Genomic DNA, 7,645 nt, shown 5'->3' on the forward strand with positions numbered 1-7,645 from the left:
AGAAAGAAAGAAAGAAAAGAAAAGAAAAGAAAACGCCAGGTGGCTCAGGCCTGTGGGCACACCTCACCGCCCTCCCCATAGATGCGGAAAGTGCAGGTCTCTTCACCCAACTCAACAGCAGTCACCCCAGGTACTTTTCGGGCCCTGCTGGATGGTTGGCACCGTGAGTCCCAACTGCCAGTCCCACCCGGCCCTCTGGCACTGTGAACCCCTCCTGGCAGGCCGCCCCCGTTGCTTACCTGTCTCTAAGTGCTTCGTGGCTTCTTCACTGCGGGACAGTAGCAGTTTGGTGCACAGGCTTCAGAAATGCACATCACCAGGCAGGGGTACACGCTTCCCGGGAGCTTCTGTGGCTGACAATGAAGAGCTGCCTATTTGTGATGTTGAGAAAGATGCAGTTTGCTCCCAACGCTTTCTTGAACTCTTTATGGCCATTTTCATTGGAGTGGGCCTCTCTCAGATTCTCAGGCACAGCCATGGTAACCTTGAAGAAGCTGCCTTTGGTTGCCAGGGGATTGGGATTCACTGGCCGGGGCCCTTCCAGGGTGACAAGCCCATTGTAAGTGGCATCACATGCAGCATATTCGATGACATAGAAATCTCCCTTCATTACCTGCACCCGGGCAAGCCACCAGCCTCAGGGGTCCTGCTCAGTGACTCGAGAATGAACTTCCACCCCATCCCTGTGATCTCTTTATTAGAATCAGCTGGAGGTGGTAGCCATTCATTCCCCCAAAGGAACATGTCTCTCACTGTCAGTTGTTTTCAGAGTCTTCCCAGACATCCTTCACATCCTTGTAAAGGCCCCCTTAGAGCCATGCACCTCGACGGGCAGTCCAGGCTGCACGTCCCCTCCGGGAAGGCCAGGATGCCCGGGGGCAGCTGCAGTGGTGTGAGTCCCAGCTGGGCCAGGCCCCCGGCGTCTGAACAGTCTCTGTTTTTGATCCTCAGAATTATCCGGAATACCAGATGCAGCCCAAACAGACCCCCTGGGTATGGATGGGGAGGTTGAGGCAGGCCTGCTCCAGACAGCAGGACGGCTGGTCCCTTGGCCTGGGGCAGGGCATCTGAGTCCTCAGAGGTGCTCCGGCTGGACCCCTAGTTAGAGCAGTGTCTGTTCTGGGAGTCATGGGCCCCCACCCTGGGTCTGCTGGGGTTCTGGCAGAACCTTTGATGCTGTCTTGGCCACAAGGCCCACACCTGGCATGCTGGTCCTGCTCCCAGCAGCATGCAAGTGGGGAGACCAGCCCAGCAACACCCAACAGATGCATGTCGTCATCCTCAGCTCTACAGACTATAGGGTTCCCTGCTCTTCTGGGCCCTGATTTGGCCAGCATCCGCCCAGGACCCCTCTGCCCTGCTCCAGGTGGCTCCTTGGGCCTTTGTGCCCAACGCTTGTGGCCCATGCCCTCCCCCCTGGCCTGTGGGCAGCATCCTCTGGGGGCCTGTGGCATGTTGACCCCCGCAGTGTGAAACCCTGGGGTAGGAGGCTGAAAGCCACCACTTTGTCCTACCTGTGCCATACAGCTGGGCAGGGCTGATGGCTGCTGTGGAGGCAAGAGGCACCCTCCGCCTGAGGCCCACAGCTGCCTGGGAAATTCCAGAGGGAGGACCAGGTTAACACATTACCTGTGTGTCCTGCCAAGGAGGCCACGTGTGGCTTCTCACCAGGCGAGAGCATGAGGCAGGACTCACTCTAGGACACGCCGGTAACTGTGAGTGGTTGGGAAGTGTCGTGACTGTAGAAATGAGCCCTTGGCAAGAGCTTGAAGGAGGGGAGTGAGTCTGAGCGATTCCTTTTTCCTAGGGGTCCCACTTCCCAGATCCAGCACCCAAATGGCACCCTGGTGATGCTTCTTTGGTCTGAACCCTAGCCAGAAGCACTGATGCTTGGTGGCTAAACCCCACGCTTCCTGAGTGCCATTCAGAGCCACTGGTGATGTCGAGTGGCTCTTCTTTCCTGCAAAAGTTGCCCAGGCTCGGGGGCTCCATCTCCCACTGCTCTTCCATCTCAAGAAGACCCTGATGGTGGTTCCCGTCCGCCTCAGAGGAACTCCCCAGGCTTCACTTGAAAGAACATTTGGAGGGGCTCCTGGGTGGCTCAGTCAGTTAAGCATCTGCCTTCGGCTCAGGTCATGATCCCAGAGTCCTGGGATCGAGCCCCGTGTCGGGCTTCTTCGAGCCTGCTCCTGCCCCTCCCTACTGCTAGTGTGCGCTCTCTCTCTCTCTCTCTCTCTCTCTCACTATCTCTTTCTGTCAAATAAATAAATAAAATCTTTAAAAAAAAAAAAAAGGAAGAATCTTTGGACTGGGGAAGAGGCAGTTACCAACTTCAGCATAGAGCAAACTGCTGGGGCACACAGACCTTCCTGCACACATTATCAAGGCTGGCTCTAGCTGGCCACAGACCTTAAACATTTGGCCTCGTCCAGTGGAAGGAGTATGGAGGTCTCCTGGTGTATGGCGGCTGGTCTGTCTCCCATCAACTGGGAGCCCCCCTTGAGGGCAATACAAGGCTCTCTCTAGTCTGCTGTCAGTGTGCAAAGAACACCCAGTGGGGATTGGCCACCTGGGAGCAGAGAGGAGGCAGGGAGAGCCCTCGTCCTCCCCCTGGAGGAAGGAGCAGATGCCCACCCAGGCCTCAGGGATGACAGCTCCTTTAACCCTCTACCAACCCCCCACCCTGGCTCCCACCTTAGCTGTGTGCCCAGCGTAGGCAGAGGGATCCTCCGCAGCCCGCAGCCAGCACAGTGGATGGGGAGGAAAACCCGAGTCCTTGCCTTTGCCTAGCTGTGGCCAGTCACCAGAGACCTTGGAAACCAGGTGACTGACGCCCACTCTGAGGGCCCAGCCAGTGAGGGACATGGCTTGCTTGGCTGGATGGCAGGGGCCAAAGTCCTCCCTGCATCCTGTTTATTCTGGGGGGATTTCCTGATCTGTCTGGGCCTGATGCTCACATGGAAGACCCAGGAGCTGGGGTGCAGTGGGGAGCTGGAGCCAGCCTTTGGAATCCCAACCCTTGGCCTTCTCTGGCAGGAGAGGCAGGTCACAGGGAGAGGGCGGGAAGCTTCCCTACTTTGCAGATTGCTCCACATAGCCGTGATCCAGCCGCACACTCTGCCTTTCACAAGGGATACCTCTGGGAGGGTCTCCATGTTGGCACATTTCGTGTCTCTACCTTAGGCTTCTCCCGAGATTGCGGGGCTGTAGCAAGGACCGAGCCTCAGAGGTGCTAAGACACTTCGGAGGAGGTTTTGTCTCCTGTTGACCCCCGCTTGTATACCTCTGGAGGGCCCCTGGGGACGACGATGGTCAGGCATCTCTTCTGTACTGAGTCACACTGCACTCTGGGTCCCTGTCGTTCCTGCTCCTGCCCGGAGCTGCTCTCTGCATCCTCTCCCAGAATACTTCAGGGGACTGGGTCTCATCAGATGTGGCTGGAGGTCCATGCTGCCCCCCACTGACCCCTGCCAGGGAGAGAGCCCATTGCCCGCTGCTCCGGGTCCCCAGGTCCCCATGCGGGCTCACTGCCTCGGAGTACAGGCGCCCTTTGTAGCCCTCCGACAGCTGCCCAGTGAATGGGGGACTCGGTGTGGACCGTGGCTCTGCCCCACTTGGAACCCTGCTCTGTCCCCTGCAACACACAGGCCGCTTTTACGGCAGGGGCAGCTGCTGTGGATTCTGCTCTGACTGATCGGTGAGGAAGACAGGCGTGTGTCGTGACCCTCTTACATTTTTCTAACAAGGAGATCAAGAAAGGCCTTCTCCAACAGCTCCCCACTGCATACATATTTCCCTGTGAGACAGCCGCCCCCAGAGCTCCCGGGACCCATGCACCCCACTCAGGCAGGTGGGGATGAGCTGTCCAAGCAGCAGACACACGGGGGCACCAAGCCGCAGGATACACGCATGAGAGCAGGGTGGCCCTTCTGACGGGGAGTCGCAGGGGCAAGGGGTAGTTTCCGGTCTTCTCCCAGGGCTGCCTGAGCCAGAGCAACACAGCCACTAGGACCGGGTGTGGAAGCAATGCCAGCCAGCGGACAGAGGCAGGGGACAGGAGGGCGTCTGGTCACTGAGCTGATGGAGTTCAGGGTCAGACAGGACTGCCTGGCTGGGGCCTGGTCAGGGGGCAGGGCCGGGGGCAGCTCACACCTCTTTGCTGGAGTGAGGCCTGGGCCAGGAGGTCCTGCGTCCAGCTGTGTGGTCTCACCACGTTGTGAACCTCTGCTTCTGGTCTGTGCGTGGGCCGAGACACCCATCCCCAGCAGGCATCGGGGCTGCCCCAGAGACGGCCATGTAGGTAGGGGGAGGGTGGGCAGAGTGGGGGTAGAGAGAATGAACTCACCTTCCAGCAGACCAGCGAACCACCGTCTAGACCAGGGAGCTCAGACCATCAGCAGGAGTGGAGGAACCACTTGACCCTGGCCCAAAGCCCGGTGCACAGCCCCAGCATTGCATACTGAGGAGCGGGCACCTCAGGAAGGGGACATGGGACACTGGGGTACAGTACCCCAAGCCAGAAGCTGGAGGACGCTGCACACAAGTGTCCAGGACAGTGTGGCACGAGGGAAGGGAGTGGGCAGGGCTGGATGTGGAAGCTGGTAGAGCAGGTGGGAGAAGGGGCAGCATCAAGGTGGAGAGAGCAGAACGCTGAGCGGAGCACCATCCGTTGGCCAGAGCAGTAGGTCCTTTCCTCGGTTCTTACTTAACGTGATCTTGGCCTGCTCTGCACACTGCTCCCATACTCAGCGACAAATTCCTGGGAGTGACTTAGGAGTGTGTCACCTGAAGCAAACCTCTGAACCCTGGCACCTGCCTCACTTGGCACCCACTTGTCCTTCCGTCCCATCATCGTGGTTTACTGTGAGGCCATCTCCTCTCCTGTGTGACCACACTGATGCCCACGAGTTTGTGGAAAGCGGGAGGGAAACACAGCATGGGCTGAATGCAGCATCTTGAGAATTTCTTAACTAAAAGAATTTTTTTTTTTTTTCTGGAAAGCATCGAGCTATTTGTAGCCCAAGTTGGTTGAACAGATTTTTCTGGGTGTAACTTATTTTTTCACTCATTAACTTCTTTTCCTTGTGAATTAAAAAGTAGCATTTTTTTTCCACCCAGGAGTGTCTTATTTACTTCTCTTTGAACCACAGCCAGCATTTTTTCCGCCTGTTGGGGAAGCAGACTCACTCGGGGAGGCCACAGCCCCTTACCTAGGTTAATGCAGTGTGTCCAGGCAAGGCCCTGCCACGCTGGCTCCCTCCCAAGGGAAGGAGGTCTTATGCTGTCCCATCTAGGGGAATTGGAGGCACAACCCACCAGCACCTCCCAGTCCTGATTTCTGAAATGTCCCAGGCAGATATTTGGCCTGCCGGTCAACGGTTACTGCCACCCCGAGGGTCTCTCAACCAGACAGGGGACAGGTCTGGTGTGTCTGTGGTCGGACTATTTGGGTCTATCCCCTGGACTCGGTCCTGAGTGACCACAGCCCCAGAGCAAGGAGTGAAGTCCCCTTCCCCCTTCGAGGCCAGCAGCCTCTGGTGACCCTTAGGATTTCACAGAAGGCATTGACCCAGGCCTGCCCTTGACACCTTCTTCCAGGGAGTGGCTCTGGTCTTCTTTCCATCAGCTCCACACTGCTCCGTGCCTCCACTCCAGACTTAAAACGCTGGTCCCTAATCCCATAGCATTTCTGTACATAATCTTTTGGAGTGCACTTACCTTAAGACGTGTTTGTGCGGTACACCTTGTTCTTGTTGTCTCCTGTCTCCAGAATTGTTTTAAAGCCTATGATTCCTGTACATGTGCACTTCCCACCCTCAGCCTGAGCTATGCCCTTGACCTGCAGCCCACTCCCCTCAAGGCCTGACCCAGGGCTGTCTGGAGCCCCGAGGGGGCCCTTTGCAGGAACATATCTGCCTTATCGAGGACAGGTTCCTGCCTCCTCCTTTGTCCCCACAAGCACAGGCTTGTACAGGTCAGTTCATGCTAAATGTCTGTGTCAGTTTTCACCAGTTGAATCATTTTTGCAAAGCACCCGGCCCCTGAGATGGGGTTCCCACCGAGCCTGTCAGAACTGATGAAGCCTCAGGAGTCCTATCACTTCGAGTGCCCCCTCCCTGCCCCATTCCTTTATCCACAACTCCAAATTCCCCCAAAGCTCTGAAACTTAAAGGTGTTCAAAACTCTGTAACAAAGCCAGCCTTGAGCTGATGTGCAGCCCTGTATTATGGCCTTTATTTATTCCAGTTTGTGTGAATAGCCACGTTTCACTACAAACACCTTAATGTATTTGATTATGAGGTGCAGCCGCAGGTTCCAATGAGGTATCACGTAATGTACGAGATATGTGACAAATTCTGAATTCCAAACACATCTGGCCTCGAGGCTTTGGATGAGGGGTTGGATCGGTGGAGTGTCTCCACACTGGTCACACTTCTGGAGCAGGTGGAGGTCCCAGTAGAGGGGAAATGGGCTTTTGCCACCGAATTTGGCAGAGCAATGATGGCTTTTTCATTTACTGAGCAAACAACACTGTGCTAGGTGCTGGTGATTCAGAGACGGAGGACCCCACGGACCAGCAGAGGGACCAAGGGGCACGCAAGGGGCTGGGAGAGAGGAGGATTTCTTGCGTGTGGAAGGTACAGCAGCCATCTCTTTTTAAGGGGGGCCTCGCCTAGGGAGCTGGTGACCTACTGGCCTGTCCCTTTCTGTGGGACTCAAGACTCTAGATGTGCCACCTGGGAACTGCATTCCAGGGAAGCCAAAGGTACTTGGGAGTGTGATAGTACCAGAAGACAGGAGGCACTCATGCTTGTGAATCCTGCCAAGTCATTGAAGGTCTGGGGCCTCAGCTTCCTCCTCTGTAAATGGGGTGCTGGCCCTGACTCCGCCTTCAGTGCCACTGACTGCCCTCTAGCACAGAAGGCTGGCATCTCCCTGCCCCCTTCTCGGGGTGGTAGCAGGTCTGGCTGTGCATCTGCAGAGCAGAGGGTGACGGGCTGCAGAGGGGAGTGGGAGGGCAGGCACGCTTGAGGCCAGGCCATGTCCTGTCCCAGATGTCAGCTGAATTACTCTTCAGTAATGATCCCAGAAAATAAGCCAGGAAGAGAGAGGAGGGACAATTGTCCAAGGGCTTGGCCTTTGTGGCTTGCCCAGGTGTATCTTCTTCCAGAGCAGGTGTGCACAGCCCTGAATAGGCTGTGGAGGACAGCTTTGGCGCTGGCCCTGCGCCAGGCATCCGACCTTCCGTGCGGTGACCATCACCTTTCCTGCTGTGGCCAGAAGCAGGACTCCCCGGGGCCAGCATCTCCCACGTCCATGGAGAGGTGAGGAGGGGCTGGAAAGGAGGCCGCCAGGCCCCGGGGTGGGGGTGGGCGAGGGCAAGTATTATGGAAGGGCCACAGGGAGGGAAGGTCAGAGGCCGAGGCATGGACCGGGGTCCCTCGAGAGCGAGGCAGGCGGCGTCGGGGCCGTGCACGGGAGACGCGAGGCGGGGCGGGAGTCGAGCAGCCGCCACGCGGTGGGCGGGGGCAGCGCGGGCGTCGCCGGGTTCCCCAGGGCGCTGGCGGGCGGCTGGAGGCGAGGGCGTCGCCCGGAGGCGGAGGGCGCGGGGCCGTTGGGGGGCGCCTGGGTCCCCGCCCCCGCC

At 57.6% G+C, this 7,645-nt stretch overlaps 1 pseudogene; it reads right to left on the reverse strand.

The window, feature by feature from the left end:
* LOC112813098 (RNA-binding protein FXR2-like) overlaps positions 1-3,155 on the reverse strand; it is a 4,609-nt pseudogene extending 1,454 nt beyond the window's left edge.
* Between the last annotated feature and the right edge of the window lie 4,490 nt (positions 3,156-7,645).

Source organism: Callorhinus ursinus, unplaced genomic scaffold (assembly GCF_003265705.2).
Source record: "Callorhinus ursinus isolate GAN/ISIS: 27379988/994484 unplaced genomic scaffold, GSC_fseal_2.0 scaffold115, whole genome shotgun sequence".
Classification (NCBI taxonomy): domain Eukaryota; kingdom Metazoa; phylum Chordata; class Mammalia; order Carnivora; family Otariidae; genus Callorhinus; species Callorhinus ursinus.